At 38.0% G+C, this 17758-nt stretch overlaps 1 long non-coding RNA gene across 2 annotated transcripts; it reads right to left on the bottom strand.

Moving 5' to 3' along the window:
* Positions 1-14198: 14198 nt before the first annotated feature.
* LOC125274348 lies at positions 14199-17412 on the bottom strand. 2 transcript variants are annotated; one of them, XR_007186240.1, is made up of 4 exons: positions 17169-17412; positions 15031-17102; positions 14898-14964; positions 14199-14827 (listed from the first exon to the last, which is right to left on the bottom strand). It is a non-coding gene; the product is annotated as an uncharacterized LOC125274348 (long non-coding RNA). The 2 variants fall into 2 exon arrangements; XR_007186239.1 differs by having other exon boundaries at positions 15031-17412.
* Positions 17413-17758: the final 346 nt, after the last annotated feature.

Below are 17758 nucleotides of genomic sequence, written 5' to 3'. Positions count from 1 at the left end.
TTTGCATTTAAAGGGACACACACAAAAACGGCGTGTTTTTGCTCACACCCAAATAGAGGCAAATTTGACAAACTATAATAAATGATCTGTGGGCATGCACAGCACCAGATTTTTTCTCTGCTGGTGCTAAAAGGGCGGTTAGACCAATATGTGGGGGTGCTGAGAAAATAATCGATATTCATGACGTCACAATTACTTCATGAAGAAATTGTGTTTTTTTTTTTGGTTTGTTTTTAAATAAAAGCAGCTATGATACACACCATATTCAGGAGAAGTGTGGCTTTAAATTATATTTGGCCAAAGAATAGGCTAAAAAAAATAGACTTGTGTTACATCTTGAAAAAAGGGGCATAATAGGTCACCTTTAATAAGATTTTTCCAATAAATAGGCAAGAATAAACCTGGTGTCCTCCATGATTCCTGTTCTTTCTGACAACAAAGCACTTGAATGCGACAAGCTCGTAATCACGACTTCAGAAGTGGGAAGTAGGAAGTTTCCGCCATGTGAAGGCAGCATTAGCGACTGGTGGCATGTGTGCTAACATCATACGCTACATGAGTCTGATCAATACAAACTAGCACTAGCAGGTCGTTAGCACGTTCCCGCCATTAACCGGGACGGAGGCTGACGCTTTCTAGATGGCGTGTTACAACTGACTGCATTTCCTCCATGGAATTCTGCCTCGGTGCATTCCATTTGCTTTCATTAGTGGCACATTGATTGATTTATGTCCTGATTTGTCTCATTAACTAGAGACACTTATAAATCTCTGTGTGGGAAAAAAATTAACAATAGAGCAAAAGGTCTTTGAAAGAGAGAAAGTTTATTAAACATTAAGTGAGATCCAAACAGCACCTAAGAAAGATAGATGATATTGGTGCGGTCTGCTGGTGGACCTTGTCAAACGTGACTCCATAAATCATTTCTGCCATCGTAGAATCACATTAACAGATTTCATATCGTACCAGGTGCAAACAGAGAAGCTCAATGAATGGCAAAGTTCATCAGCTCACGTGGACGCTAAATAAACCATAATCACACCTGCTTCTGATGAGCTTAATACGTGCAATAGAAATTATGTCCGCTTGGAAAATTAAAACCATTAAAAATATTAATTATTATTTTAAACTATAATAATCTACACAAAGAGTAAATAAGCACCTTGTAAATATGTATTGTCAGAAATAAAAATAAAAAAACTACTGGAAAAAAATATGAAAAATTAAATATTAGTTGGGAACAGAAGTTTTTTTTTTCCAGTAAAGCTGTAATGTTGTAAAATTATGCAAAAACTGAAAATGTGATTTACTTGTACATATTTAGGGTTCATAAAATGCTAGCTAAACTATTGTCACACTTGCTTCTGATGAACTTATTACTGTTTACTATTACTGTTTACTATTAAAGTGCAAAAGAAATTATGTAAGTCTAGATGTTCAATCTTAAAATATGTAAAACCATAAAATATATGATTTATTACATTATTAAACTATAACAATCTAAACAAATAGTAAATGAACATAATCTATGTTTATATTTTTTGTCTGAAAAGTTATTTATAGCTATTTTTGTAGCATTTCCATCACACACACACACACACACACACACACACACACACGCACAGACACACAAAAAAAAGAAAAAAAAAAAAAAGAAAAAGCTATTACTGGCAATGAGTTGAAAAGTTGCAAGTCATTTCCAGTAATGCTGTAAACTAAAAATGTGACTTACACATTTTAACATATTTATCTGTCATAAAATGCTATCTAAACCATTGCCATACTTTCTTCTGATGAACTTAATACTTGGAAAAGTGCAATATAAATTCAAATGCCCGATTTTTAATTTGGAAAATCCTGATTTTTCATCTTAAAATACGTGAAACCATAAAAATATGAATTATTACATGTTTAAACTATAATAATCTAAACAAAGAGTAAATAATCCATGTAAATATTTATTGTCTGAAATATTTATTGTCAGAAAATCCAGATTTTTTTATCTTAAAATATAAATATCCATAAAACCATTTCTAGACTATAATAAGAATATAAACAAAGAGTAAATAAACTTAAACCATTTAAATGTTTTTTTTTTTTTTTTTTTTTTTAAAGATTTATAGCTGTTTTTGTAAAATTTCCATCACAAACAACAATTTTGCCACTGATAAATTTTTCTAAAAAAAAAAATGTATTACTAACAAAAACATACAAATAAAAGTAAATGTCACATGGGAACAGAATATTTTTATTATGCATAATTTTCAGTCAAGCTGTAATTTTGTTTAAGATTTTAAATTGTACTATATTGTATATTTAGGGTTCATAGAACATCATCACACCTGCTTCTGATGATCTTAATACTTGGAAAAGTGCAAAAGTGCAATAGAAAGTGCATTTTCAGAGACACAGGTGTCTAAAACAATCATTTCTATTTTATCATCTTTTTAAAAGCCTGATTTAATTGCTATACATTAATGCATTAGCGCACTAACTCACTGAAGAACCATTAATCACAAACTCTTCAAGGTTGAACTATTTTTTCATATGGCAAATTTGTGAATACGTGTGACTTCATGCTGTTATTTTTCAGGAGTTTGTCTGAAATGAACCCCGTCAGTCATGTGACTGTAGCATCATCAAGGCCAGTCTGTATATCTTTACCAGCCTACTATTCAGTACAGTATCTCTCTCTCTCTCTCTCTCTCTCTCTCTCTCTCTCTCACACACACACACACACACACACACACACACACACACACACACAAACACACACACACAGTCAGTGAAAGGCTTGTGTGAACCGTAACCTGCGTCTGCGTTCTTTCTTTTGTCTACGGGCTTTAATAAGATGTTTGGCATTCATAGATCCTCTGTGCTGTCTTTTAGTCACGGCATTCAGGAGAGCGAAGGTCGTGCTTTTATATTGCCTTCGTTAATTCCCTTTCAACCTGTCTCCAGAATGAATAGCATGTTTTTTAACCTTAAAATGTAATGGCTACTCGCATCATATTTGACCTCCCTGATACCGAAGTGGCTCCGGAGAATGAAAAGCCTCAGCAGGAGGCATTTCATGAAATAATCATCAAGTACAACGGAATAAGTACAAAGGAAATAAAATTGCCCACGTTTAATTTTAAAAGGATATTCTCTGCTCATTTAAAGCTGCTATTGTGGCACAAACAGGCTTTACGACGTGCCAAATAGCTGCTTTGTTTGGGAAGGAATCATGTGAAGGTTTTGCCCGTGTGCAGATATTTGAGCATTGTCCCAATTTGGCCCCCGCTGTGATGCAAATACGTGTCTATATTCAGGAATCAGTGGGTGTCCGGAGAACTCGACTAATGTGAATAGATGCTTTGCAGGTGCGCTGGGACTTTCAGGATCAGAGATGCTAATAACTCTGAATATGGCCAAAAATCTCTTCACAAAAAACACAAGAAGTTCGAAACAAAAGAAACTTTAAAATCGTTTGCTAAATTGTGCTGTGCACTTGGCACAGTTAGTTCGTTCATTGTGTCTAATGTGATGTGGTTCATGCTGTCTTAAAGGAACAGTTCAACCAGACAATCTCCTTCTATCTATCTATTAGGGGTGTAACGGTACATGTATTCGCCCTGTACGGTAGGGATGTCATGGTTCAGTTAATACAGTAAGACGACAAATACAGTCAGTCACAGGCGATTCACACTCCAGTCCAGAAGGGGGCGCACACGGTAATGCAACACTGTTTGCTAAACACCACAACAGGAAAAAGTGCAGAAGAAGAACATACGATCTTGATATGCTTGTAATCTCTCAACCTGTGTTTCAACTGCGGAAAGACATCAATAAAACAGCTTGAGAATAATATCTCACGTTTACCTCAGGCAAGTCATTTAGTGTCCGCAGCGTGTTAGATCACTAGAAAAATGAACTCTAGAGGAAGCATTTCACTAAATATACGCACTATATTGGCTTATATATTCATTATATTTACTTTATCTGTTAGTAATGTCTTAATTATTTAATATATGTTAAAATAAATTTTTCATGAAAACAAGTTATGACAGTAACTGTGTAAAAGAATATGTTTCAGAAATGAATTTTATAATTAGATTTAGAAGTTAATGCAAAACCTGCCTAATGTGAAGTTTACTTTTTTTTTTTTTTTTGGAGTGTTGATTATAATATATAAAGATAAACAGCAACTGAACTTAATAGTTTTGGCTCTGTTGTTAATTGTAACCTTTAATATTATAGCAATGTGCAAGAAAGTGCTCCTTGTATATAGTGTATTTACAGCATTAGCTGAGATAGATTTTTTCTCCTTAAGAAAATGTTCATTATAATTGAATTTATTTTAAGAGAGAAACACAATTTGTTCAATAAATCACTGTTTGATAAAAAAAGAAGCAATTTTATGTTTAGTTTTTTCCCCCGCTATACTGAACCATGACTTCAAAACCGAGGTACATACCGAACCCTCATGTTTGTGTACTGTTAGACCCCTACACTGTAAAAGTCAGTAAGTTCAGAATACTCAAAACATTTGAGGAAACTTATTACCTCAAAACATTTGTTTAAACTAACTCATTTTTTTAAGGTAGTAGAACTTAAAATGTTTGTAACAAGTGGGGTGGGGCCGAGAGCTGTGGAAGCAGAGCAAGGACAGTGTGATGCACAGGTGTCTCTCATCAACAATCACGTCACCGGCATCCCTTCACTCCCACAGTTCTCACCCTCGCCTAACTCATCATAATGTTAATTACATACTGTTCATTTACATAAACATCACATTCAGATCTTGGTTAAATGTAAGATAACAAAAGCACATGCTATTATATCTATCAAAGAGACTGTCATTACTGTATATACTTGCATGTCCTCTGCCTGGATTTATTGTCAATGATTACATCCACCTGTGCATTGTTACATTGTTAACCCGGCTTATATAAGCTGTGTGTCTTTCAATCAGTCTTGGTTGTCCATCCATCTATCTATCTATCTATCTATCTATCTATCTATCTATCTATCTATCTATCTATCTATCTATCTATCTATCTATCTATCTATCTATCTATCTATCTATCTATCTATCGTTCTATCTATCGTTCTATCTATCTATCTATCTATCTATCTATCTATCTATCTATCTATCTATCTATCGTTCTATCTATCGTTCTATCTATCTATCTATCTATCTATCTATCGTTCGTTCGTTCGTTCGTTCGTTCGTTCGTTCGTTCTATCTATCTATCTATCTATCTATCTATCTATCTATCTATCTATCTATCTATCTATCTATCTATCTATCTATCGTTCGTTCGTTCGTTCGTTCGTTCGTTCGTTCGTTCGTTCGTTCGTTCGTTCGTTCGTTCGTTCGTTCGTTCGTTCGTTCTATCTATCTATCTATCTATCTATCTATCTATCTATCTATCTATCTATCTATCTATCTATCTATCTATCTATCTATCTATCTATCTATCTATCTATCTATCTATCTATCTATCGTTCTATCTATCGTTCTATCTATCTATCTATCTATCTATCTATCTATCTATCTATCTATCGTTCTATCTATCTATCTATCTATCTATCTATCTATCTATCTATCGTTCTATCTATCTATCTATCTATCTATCTATCGTTCGTTCGTTCGTTCGTTCGTTCGTTCGTTCGTTCGTTCGTTCGTTCTATCTATCTATCTATCTATCTATCTATCTATCTATCTATCTATCTATCTATCTATCTATCTATCTATCTATCGTTCGTTCGTTCGTTCGTTCGTTCGTTCGTTCGTTCGTTCGTTCGTTCGTTCGTTCGTTCGTTCGTTCGTTCGTTCGTTCGTTCGTTCGTTCTATCTATCTATCTATCTATCTATCTATCTATCTATCTATCTATCTATCTATCTATCTATCGATCGATCGATCGATCGATCGTTCGTTCGTTCGTTCGTTCGTTCGTTCGTTCGTTCGTTCGTTCGTTCGTTCGTTCGTTCGTTCGTTCGTTCGTTCGTCTATCTGTCTATCTGTCTGTCTGTCTATCGTTCTATCGTTCTATCTATCTATTGTTCTATCTATCTATCTATCTATCGTTCTATCGTTCTATCTATCTATCATTCTATCGTTCTATCTATCTATCTATCGTTCTATCTATCTATCTATCTATCTATCGTTCTATCTATCGTTCGTTCTATCATTCTAGTGTTCTATCGTTCGTTCTATCAATCTATCTATCATTCTATTAATCGTTCTATCAATCTATCTATCATTCTATCGATCGTTCTATCGTTCATTCTATCGATCGTTCTATCGATCGTTCTATCGATCGTTCTATCGATCGATCGTTCAAACATTCTATATATCTATTGTTCTATCTATCATAGTTCTATGTGAAAAGCAATTCTGTATCCTGTTTGGAACCTTAATTCAAATTCAATTTAAATTTAGTAAAGGCATCAACATGCCATTTTGGACTCTCAGGGTAAGATTATTTTACCCTTCTTTGATTCACACATTCAGGCAACAGTAAGCATCCGGAGGTTTTGACTAATGTGAATAGATTTCATAATGCAAACTTTCTGTTGTCTGCAAAGCCGCTCCAGTGAGTGTTCTGTGAAGTCTCAGTTGGAGTTGTGTTGTGATTCATTAATGAAGCTAACAGCAGACGTGGTTTGCAGGGTCCCCGGCGGGTCTGTCCAGGCTCCTCCTGACATCTGCTGGCAGCGTCGAGTCCGCTGGGGTCCGGGAGGCGGTTTATGCGGCTCTAAAGTTAAGTGGATGTCTTAAGGTAATTTAAAAGCGGTAGGGAGCTTTGGCTAATTACTGCTTCCCTTGATCTGTAATGAAAGCAGAGCAGCGTGAACGCACGCTCCGCTAGCGCAACAGTCGATAGCCTATAGCCGCACACCACCAGACCCGGCCTGAGCATGTGGGCTTCTGCTGTGGGAAACAACTTTTCACCTGTTTCTCAGACTGACTCCTCTGTCAACATGATCTCCAGTAATTAAGCTAGGGTGTTTCTTCAACTATAGGCACTTTAAGTAACAGATTGTAATTTTTAAAACCTTTTATTAGGCCTTTTTCAGTTAATACACTATAGGAGGCTGTACTGCACCAACTAGGGTGGAACAAACCAATTCCCACTGTTAACTACTTGATCATTAGCATGCATATTACTAGGATATTGGCTGTTTATTAGTACTTATAAAGCACATATTAATGCCTTATTCTGCATGAACATATTCTACATCCTATAATTCTATCCAATACCTAAACTTAACAACTACCTTTCTTATTGAGGCAAAAGTCATAGTTAATAGTTAGTTAATAGTGAGAATTGGACCCTAAACTAAAGTGTGACCATTTTTCCTATTGTACCGGAATCATACCGAACAGTAAGCCCAAAACCGAGGTACGTACCGAACCGTGACGTCTATGTACTGTTACACCGCTAATACATAGATAGACCGACAGAATATATGAATATATATTAAAATGTAATTTATTCCTGTGATCAAAGCTGAATTTTCAGCATCATTACTCCAGTCTTTAGTGTCACATGATCCTTCAGAAATCATTATAATATGATGATTTGATGCTCAAGAAACATTTCTGATTATTATCAGTGATGAAAACTGTTGTGCTGCTTCAGATTTTTGTGGAAACTGAGATACTTTTTATTTTTCAGGATTCCTTGTACTGTACTGTAACTTTTGATCAATGTAATGCATCCTTGTGTAATGCAAGTATTAATTAAAAAAAAATAAAAAATAAATCTAACCCTGATCTTCTGTTTACGCAAATTAAACTACTGATTTCAAAAAGTGTGTTTAGTTTCTAAAGATCCACAGGTCTGAAAGTGGCAGTAGTTGAAGAAACACCCACATACAGTATGAGTCTGATCTGGTGCTAACGGTGTGGCAGTGGTCAGATCTCTCTGTACAAGCCGGGATTTGAGGGAAAAACCTAATTTGCAGCTGCTCGAATGAGCTCGGGAGTAATTATGGGGCTTTTAACGTGGGCGGCGGTGAGATTGGACAGGTAATATCGGAGCAGCCGAGCAGCACCGAGCTCATGATGCATGTAATCAGCTATTTGAGAGTATAACTCACGCCCATGCCCGAATCCACACACTCTCATTGATTATTATCATCAGTTCTGAGCGTAATAAATTACCCAAGCACAATTAGAAGTCAAGCGAATGAATCATTGGATTGGAGGGTTAAGCAAATTAAGAGCATTAATGAGGCATAAACATTAGCCCTGTTAGAGAAGTGCATTACGGCAGCGTTAAGAGCGAAGGCTCTTTATGACATCATAAAAGTAATTAATGGACTGCGGTGGGTGAGAAACGGGGCCGTGGAGAAGAGAAGAACCACTGGAGAGATTGAGGACACTGTCAGGAGTCGTCTATAGATGGAAACAATACATTCAGATTAACACGAGCCGGACTGATAATTTACTGCGGTACTCGAGGAGTAATTGAACAGACGAGCAGAGCATGAAAGACTTATTCCTTCAGATTTACATGTGAGGGAAAACTGATAAGTGTCTTTGACCCCGGGATGAATGTGATGTGGAAAGGTCAAGGACGAATAGAGAACAAGAAGCTGTGCAGGATTTCTCATGACAATTGCAAATCAAACACAACTTCAAGATCTGGGCTGCAAAAAAGGAGAAAAAACTAATTATAGAGTGGAAACTACAGGAAACTAAACTACACTAGGGTTGTGCAAATTTCAGAATTGAAGATTTGACTCCCTTTCAGATATGAGATATAAAGTCAGAACTTTGAGATATAAAGTCAGAATTGTGAGATATAAAGTCAGAATTGTGAGATATAAAGTCAGAACTTTGAGATATAAAGTCAGAATTGTGAGATATAAAGTCAGAATTGCGAGATATAAAGTCAGAATTGCGAGTTATAAAGTCAGAATTGCGAGTTATAAAGTCAGAATTGCGTGAGATAAAGTCAGAATTGCGTGAGATAAAGTCAGAATTGTGAGATATAAAGTCAGAATTGCGAGATATAAAGTCAGAATTGCGAGATATAAAGTCAGAATTGCGAGTTATAAAGTCAGAATTGCGAGTTATAAAGTCAGAATTGCGAGTTATAAAGTCAGAATTGCGAGATATAAAGTCAGAATTGTGAGTTATAAAGTCAGAATTGCGAGTTATAAAGTCAGAATTGCGAGTTATAAAGTCAGAATTGCGAGATATAAAGTCAGAATTGTGAGATATAAAGTCAGAATTGCGAGATATAAAGTCAGAATTGCGAGTTATAAAGTCAGAATTGCGTGATATTGTTACCGGTGTACTGGTAGAAGGATGAGGCAGAAACGGATTTCCACAATTATAGACACTACTTTAATAAACACAGGCAAGGAGTACCAAACATACACTTTAACATAACATAAGACGGACGAGGAGTGAAAGGAGTGAGTGCAATATAAAGGGAGTGAAGATAATCAAGTCCAGGTGCAGGTGATCCGTGAAGATGGGGAGATGATGAGGGAAGTGAGTGCAGGTGTGGAAACAGGAGGATGATGGGAAATGGAGTCCAGGGAACAAGGGATCTGTGACATTACCCCCTGGAGGGCGCCCTGGAGACCTCATGCCGGTGCAGGGAGAGGAGTGGACTGGAGTGGAGGTCTCCAGGGCGGGTCCATGAGCCATGGCGGGTCAGGTGCAGCGGGCTGCCATGGAGGGTCAGGAGCTTCCGGCGAAGCCGCAACGCCGTCGAGCCCAGGCGACACAGAAGGTCCGGCGGGAGATGGCAAAAGCGGTGGCTCCGACGACCGAAGCGCAGGCAGGGCTCCAGAAGGCCACAGTAGAGACAGGACGACAGACAACAAAGGGAGCACAGGAGAGAGTGAAGAGGCCAACAGAAACCGAGGGACGGAGGGATGGAGCGAAGATGGAGGAGTGCAGTCCTGAGGTGAAGGCAGGCTGATGAGGGACCAATGTGTGACCGGAGGAAGGATGGAGACTGGTGAGACTGGTGGGCTGATGGGCCATGGTGGAGACGAGGGAGGTTGGAGCCAAGGTGGAGGTAATTGACCAGAGGACCGAGGTGGAGTCCTGGTCGAGGAGGCTTGAGGTGGAGGTGAAGTGTGGACACAAATGGGAGGAGGTGGGAGAGGGAGGCAGGGAGGGAACACAGCTTTAGGGCTGGAGACCAGCGGGGAAACACAAAGTTCAAAGTTTATAGCTGGAGCGGCTGGCTTGGCGGCGGCTGGAGCTGAGGGCTCGGCGGCTGAGACTGGAGATACTGGCTCAGCGGCGGAGACTGGAGATACTGGCTCGGCGGAGACTGGAGAAGTTGGCTCGGCGGAGGGCTGGAGCGGCAGGCTCGGAGAGGGCTAGGGCTGCTTTCTTCCTCCTCCTCCACTTTCTGGACCCAGCAGAGGAGTGTGGGTCCAGTGTTGAACAGATAAGGAGTTCACTGGAGGGGTATGCGGAGGAAGACGGAGGCTGACTAACTGGCCTGGCCAGCCGTGTTTCTGGAGGGACTGGACGAGACAAACACTTATCCTGAACCTCTTCGACAAGGAATTTGGAGTCATTTAAACACAAAATTAAATTGATAGTTTTGTTTAAGGAAAAACGATAGTCAGGTTCATCTAAACGGATAGTGTTGTCACCCAGCCCGTCCAGAAACAGGGCGATCAACTGAGCGTCGGGCCAGTTAGTCAAATAAGCTAGCTCAATGAATTCCTCCACATACCTCTCCAGTGAACGTCCAAACTGAAGAAGCCCGATGAGACGATCAGCAGCCGTCATAGTTGTGGGAGGCATGGGAGAGGCTGGAGCCAGGGCGCTGAAGAACGCATCCATATTCCTTGTGGAAATCCAGCAGTTTAAAGGTCCGTCTTTTTGTTACCGGTGTACTGGTAGAAGGATGAGGCAGATACGGATTTCCACAATTATAGACACTACTTTAATAAACACAGGCAAGGAGTACCAAACATACACTTTAACATAACATAAGACGGACGAGGAGTGAAAGGAGTGAGTGCAATATAAAGGGAGTGAAGATAATCAAGTCCAGGTGCAGGTGATCCGTGAAGATGGGGAGATGAAAGTCAGAAAATTGTGAGTTATAAAGTCAGAATTGTGAGTTATAAAGTCAGAATTTCGAGATTTAAAGTCAGAATTGCGAGTTATAAAGTCAGAATTGTGAGTTATAAAGTCAGAACTTTGAGATATAAAGTCAGAATACAAAAAGCTAGACATTGATAGAAAAAAAATGAAAATAAAATGGGGAAAAAAATAAAATAATAAATTCAGAATTATTATAACTCTGGAGTGAAACCAGAAAGATTTAGAAGCACAAGGTGAAATAAAGAAAGTAGCAGAAATATCGTTTTGAGCGAATGACAGAAACGTTCAATTAGAGCCTGTGAAAGTGACGATGGAGTTTAGTCGAGCAGACGACACGTCCACAGGAGCTCAGGAGAGAGATGTCATATTTCTCATCTTTAAAGGTCAAGATTAAGCATTCAGATAACTGATCTAAATGAGACAATCTCAAGACTCGTGAAGTACTTGAGACAAACAGACGGAGAGAGAGATGAAGACTCAATATCAGAAAGGAAGCGCTGTGCCTCTCAGGATGTGAAATGTGCCCTTCTAAATGAGCTGTTTCCGACTCAGAATAGAGGCAGTAAAAACGCTACCTTCACGCTGATGTGAATTATGCAGCTGAGGTCAGTAATGCTCGTGCTTTCCACTTCAGTTTAACCTTCATGCACTTTGGAGGAAGACGTCTGAAAGCTCAGTTCATCAGAGAAGAAGAGAGTGTTTCTTCATTCCCCAGCCTGATGAGGATGTTTGGGATTTTTATCTAGTGCTATTTTTATTACTTTTTTTTTTTCTTTTCATGAAGAAGCTCAGATTAAGTTGTTGTACTAGTGTTAATAGTTAGAGGTAATTGATAGTTAGTGTTAGTGATATGATGCACCATCTAACACAAGTATTGAAGTTCAGTGTGTGCGTATATAATTTATTCTTATTACAAATATATATTATATGATATTTCATTTGTATTTCATAGATTTTTTTTATTCATATATTTTGTTTTATATATTTCAAAATATTATATAATTTATATGTCATTAAAACAACATCTTTTCTCGTAATAACGAGATATGTTGTTGAAACGACATCTTTTTCTTGTTAAAACGACATATTTTGTATGTGACGTGTACGAAATATAGTACCTTTATCTGATCTATAATAGAGTTTAGATTTATATAGCCTAGATCAGTTTATCAATTAAATAGGCTATTCAGTTCACATTTATCTGTATCCTATAGCGCTTTTCACAATAGTTTCAAAACAGCTTTACAGGAACCGCATACACATGCAGTTAACTAACAATGTATTAAATTTAAACAATGTATTAGGCCTAAGGTAGAAACAACAAGTCTAATATTTAACTATGTTACAAAAATATTACGATGACTAGAAAAACTGGATATGTGGGTTTAAATTTTTTTTAATAAATATTTTTTCCAATACATGCAATATTTTAAACACTATTATTTTTTTGTAACTCTACGATTGTGCAGTAAAACTAACTTGAATGAATATTATAACACAATTTTTTGCACTGAAGTAAAGACTACCGCTCTACCTTTGTGTTGTTATTCCAAAACATGTTTTTGTGCGTGTGAAGGATGCTGTTTTACATGGATGCTGGGACACGAGTAAAGTACAAAGCATTGTTAACATAATAAATAATAGTTTAGTGTCCAAGTGCGAAAATAGAAATATTTGGATACGTGCCGAATGAGAGAGGAGCCCAAGTTTCAGTTTTGGCTTTGCTTTAAATAAATTAGTTTAGACTTTAAAATAAATATTGTTTGTAGCTAATGAATGCCACTATAATTAGTTTATTTTATACTTATATTTTTCATTCTTGTTTTGTATTGAATACCGTTACATTTTAAGTATTTGTTGTGGAAAAAGATACAGGTTTATAGCCTAATTTTTGTAAATTTTTTTGTTTTTACCGGTATTTCAGTTACATTATTTTTGAATGTATAATAAAATATGACTGACACACCAACGGGATTTATCTGGGGGGGTTTTTCTCCTCTCAAAAACTGAAGTCTGACCCAATGCATGTGACGACTCATTCAGGTGCGACTTATTTTCCAGAAAATAAGGAATGCTAAATGATAAAAAAGCCTATTAGAAACTGCATATTTACAAATGGGGATATTCGCCAATAAAACAATAATATTGTGTTCATTACTCTATGGGCACAGCCATTGATACAGGCATCGAAAGGCATTTTACATTATATTTGCTTGCTTTTCGAGCGCGGAAGTGTGATAAAGGCACTGATTTAGACTATAGCCTGAAAATTCTCTATTAAAGATCAGATAAAGGTAAACGTACACGTCATGTACAAAAACATGTCGTTTTAACGACATATCTCGTTATTACGAGAAAATATGTCGTTTTAATGACATAACACCTCGTTATTACGAGAAAAGATGTCATTTTAATGACATAGCACCTCGTTATTACGAGAAAAGATGTCGTTTTAATGACATAACACCTCGTTATTACGAGAAAAGATGTCGTTTTAATGACATAACATCTCGTTATTACGAGAAAAGATGTCGTTTTAATGACAACATCTCGTTATTACAAGAAAAGATGTTGTTTTAACAAGAAAAAGATGACGTTTTAATGACATCTCGTTATTACGATAAAAGATGTCGTTATTACGAGAAAAGATGTCGTTTTAACGACATATCTTGTTTTTACGTGAAAATATGTCATTTTAATGACATAATATCTTGTTATTACGACATAATTGAGTGGAAAAAATATTATGTATGTGGCAGCAATGCGCCACTGTAATTTTAAATATATAAAACAAAAATAAAATATCAAAATGATATGGTATTTTATTTAATATATAGATATTTTATTTGTATTTCTAAAAATATTTATTATATTTAATTTTATATATATATATATATATATATATATATATATATATATATATATATATATGTGACCGGGCGATATCCAAAGATCGCACTTGATTCCCACTACGCCACCGGGGTTTTGTATATACCCACGGAAATAATTAATATGGCAACAAATTCGTTACCAATAGGTGGGTGGGTGAGTAGAGACACAGGCAAAGGATTACACAGATAAGGCAGCTTTATTAAAGTGTACAAAAGTTAAAACTGTCGCATCATCTCACAAGGGTTCCATAATAGCAGGTCACTAAAGAAGCAAAAACGACTTTACAAAAACTACTATACATAAAATAGAGAAGCGTAAAGGAAGGAGATGGTCTGCCGCAACCCCTTAATTGTCACACCACACTTAATAAACCATAAACCACATCACTCCAACCTATGAAGCACGGCACTCAATGTGGACACCATTAAATGAGCAGCCAAACTCCCATTCTGCAAAAAAAAAAAAAACAAACAAACAAAAAAAAAAAAAAAAAACACTTTGTAACAGAATAACTAAAATTTAAACTGACAAAGAAAATATTACATTCAGTGTGTTTACAATTCAAAACAAATACAAAAGAAACAAAAAAGGAAACAAACCAAACCACAATCACCCGCACACTCGAGGCACAAACGGCCAAAAATGGCCTCGCTTGACACATGTGCACTCAATCCACGGCGAGCGATAATCCGGCCTGCAGTTACACACACACACACACACACACACACACACACACACACACACAGTTGACAGGATTGAAACCCAGGCAAGGCAGCAGTGCGTTATATCACTAGACGTGCATTCCGTCGCATAATTCAGCGATGAAACCCTTGGGCATTTAAATCAACCTGCCGAACAGAAATAGCAGAGTTACTAATAAAATCATAAAAACAACAAGCAACCTTCTGTCGTACATACCAGGAGATGTTCACCGCGCAGTACTATGCGTGTTGCTGATCATAGCGTGCAGCTGTTCATCTACAAACTACACAGAGACACGGTAAATAAATATTTCCCTGAAGAATCCTCCATAAAACAAAAACGTACGAACCTGAAACTGGGGGCAGCTTATACGCGCAGCAGCATGGAGCAGGGACGGCACACCAAACATCCTTCCATTCATAAATGGCGGACTCCCGTAAAGGGGGCGGTACGGATGACAACGCATCCTAGGTAACCAATGTCCTCCCATTTTATACCATAACACTCCGGTCCTGATAGGTTAACCGTTTACCTGACATCAACCAATAAACAACCGAGGGTATACTTCACACTGCTACATTCCACCCCCACATCAGGCATCGTCGCCCCGACGATGAACAAACCTCAGGGATCATCCCCAAGCCCAACAAGTTAGATGACGCAGCACTGGACTTTACACCAGATGACATAGCACCTCTTACTGCCTCCACCACTACCCTTAACAAGCAGTGGACATTAAAATAGTGACCAAATATTGGCCTCAATTTTTTAAAAACCCCTGAAGGGAAACTAACATCCTGTGAATGCTGCTCAAGTTGCCTGAATTTACACACAATAGAGATACTGACATTTACCACTGGCACCAAAACAGTGCCCCAACTTACCTACGCCAGTAACGGCAAGGCTGACAATACCCTAGTAGGTCAGATTCAGGGGGCTCAAAAAGCACAGGTCATGCAAACACTACACTGACCAGTTTACTGTAACTAATTGAAAATGCCACCTAAAATCTTCCACACCCTACAACCGCGTACCTTGACGGAATCCTGCGGGCAGAACGAGGCTGAGGACGCTCCTCGTGACAATGTTGGGACACCGATGTTACCAATCTAAAACCCCTACGATACAGAGGCTGACACGAGAAAAAAAAGAATGCGACAACACTAACAATGCCACATCCAGACTCTAAAAAGACTTTAAGCCGCAATTCACTGCAACCATGCTGTGCTACGAACTCTTTATTCTTGCGACTCCCTGCCCATCACTGCACACTATTTACCACTTGTGGAGAGAAACCACCAACAAGGGGCTTACAAATAACATACACTGCTGCCTTGCCTTTAGAAAAGAGAGAAAGAACCGTTTCATTAATTCCAAAACATACAATGCACAAAAATGACACCTTCACAAACTCCCAAACCCATGTCTCAAATACAAACTCACCCACACTATGGCACCCTGCCGACTACGCCAGATTGTGACCGGGCGATATCCAAAGATCGCACTTGATTCCCACTACGCCACCGGGGTTTTTGTATATACCCACGGAAATAATTTAATATGGCAACAAATTCGTTACCAATAGGTGGGTGGGTGAGTAGAGACACAGGCAAAGGATTACACAGATAAGGCAGCTTTATTAAAGTGTACAAAAGTTAAAAACTGTCGCATCATCTCACAAGGGTTCCATAATAGCAGGTCACTAAAGAAGCAAAAACGACTTTACAAAAACTACTATACATAAAATAGAGAAGCGTAAAGGAAGGAGATGGTCTGCCGCAACCCCTTAATTGTCACACCACACTTAATAAACCATAAACCACATCACTCCAACCTATGAAGCACGGCACTCAATGTGGACACCATTAAATGAGCAGCCAAACTCCCATTCTGCAAAAAAAAAAAAAAACAAACAAAAAAAAAAAAAAAAAAAAAAACACTTTGAACAGAATAACTAAAATTTAAACTGACAAAGAAAATATTACATTCAGTGTGTTTACAATTCAAAACAAATACAAAAGAAACAAAAAAGGAAACAAACCAAACCACAATCACCCGCACACTCGAGGCACAAAACGGCCAAAAAATGGCCTCGCTTGACACATGTGCACTCAATCCACGGCGAGCGATAATCCGGCCTGCAGTTACACACACACACACACACACACACACACACACACAGTTGACAGGATTGAAACCCAGGCAAGGCAGCAGTGCGTTATATCACTAGACGTGCATTCCGTCGCATAATTCAGCGATGAAACCCTTGGGCATTTAAATCAACCTGCCGAACAGAAATAGCAGAGTTACTAATAAAATCATAAAAACAACAAGCAACCTTCTGTCGTACATACCAGGAGATGTTCACCGCGCAGTACTATGCGTGTTGCTGATCATAGCGTGCAGCTGTTCATCTACAAACTACACAGAGACACGGTAAATAAATATTTCCCTGAAGAATCCTCCATAAAACAAAAACGTACGAACCTGAAACTGGGGCAGCTTATACGCGCAGCAGCATGGAGCAGGGACGGCACACCAAACATCCTTCCATTCATAAATGGCGGACTCCCGTAAAGGGGCGGTACGGATGACAACGCATCCTAGGTAACCAATGTCCTCCCATTTTATACCATAACACTCCGGTCCTGATAGGTTAACCGTTTACCTGACATCAACCAATAAACAACCGAGGGTATACTTCACACTGCTACATATATATATAATTTATTAAATATATTTGACATTTACAATGATTTAATTTTATATTTTCTCAGCTCGTATAATGAAACAGGAACCGCTTTAACAGAATTTTGTTGTAAACATTCACATTATTATATATAGATACTAGTTGGAGTATAGAGGTATTTCCTCCCATCTGTTTTAAACTATTTCCTCTTCTTGCTTGTCATTTCGGTGACAGGTAACATGGTTTTCAGGTCTTGGTAAGGAATTATTAATCGTTCAACATTTCGCATGGCCCTTGTGACAACATTTATGCACTTTAATTAAAGCTTGAGCTTCTTCTGCGTTTGACAAATGGAGTTGTTCGCGTGTGGGAGTGAACGGACCGCTGT

The sequence above is a fragment of the Megalobrama amblycephala genome, linkage group LG1 (assembly GCF_018812025.1).
Source record: "Megalobrama amblycephala isolate DHTTF-2021 linkage group LG1, ASM1881202v1, whole genome shotgun sequence".
Classification (NCBI taxonomy): Eukaryota; Metazoa; Chordata; class Actinopteri; order Cypriniformes; family Xenocyprididae; genus Megalobrama; species Megalobrama amblycephala.
The sequence above is the reverse complement of the archived record's forward strand: the minus strand, read 5'-3'. Positions and strand labels throughout refer to the sequence as shown.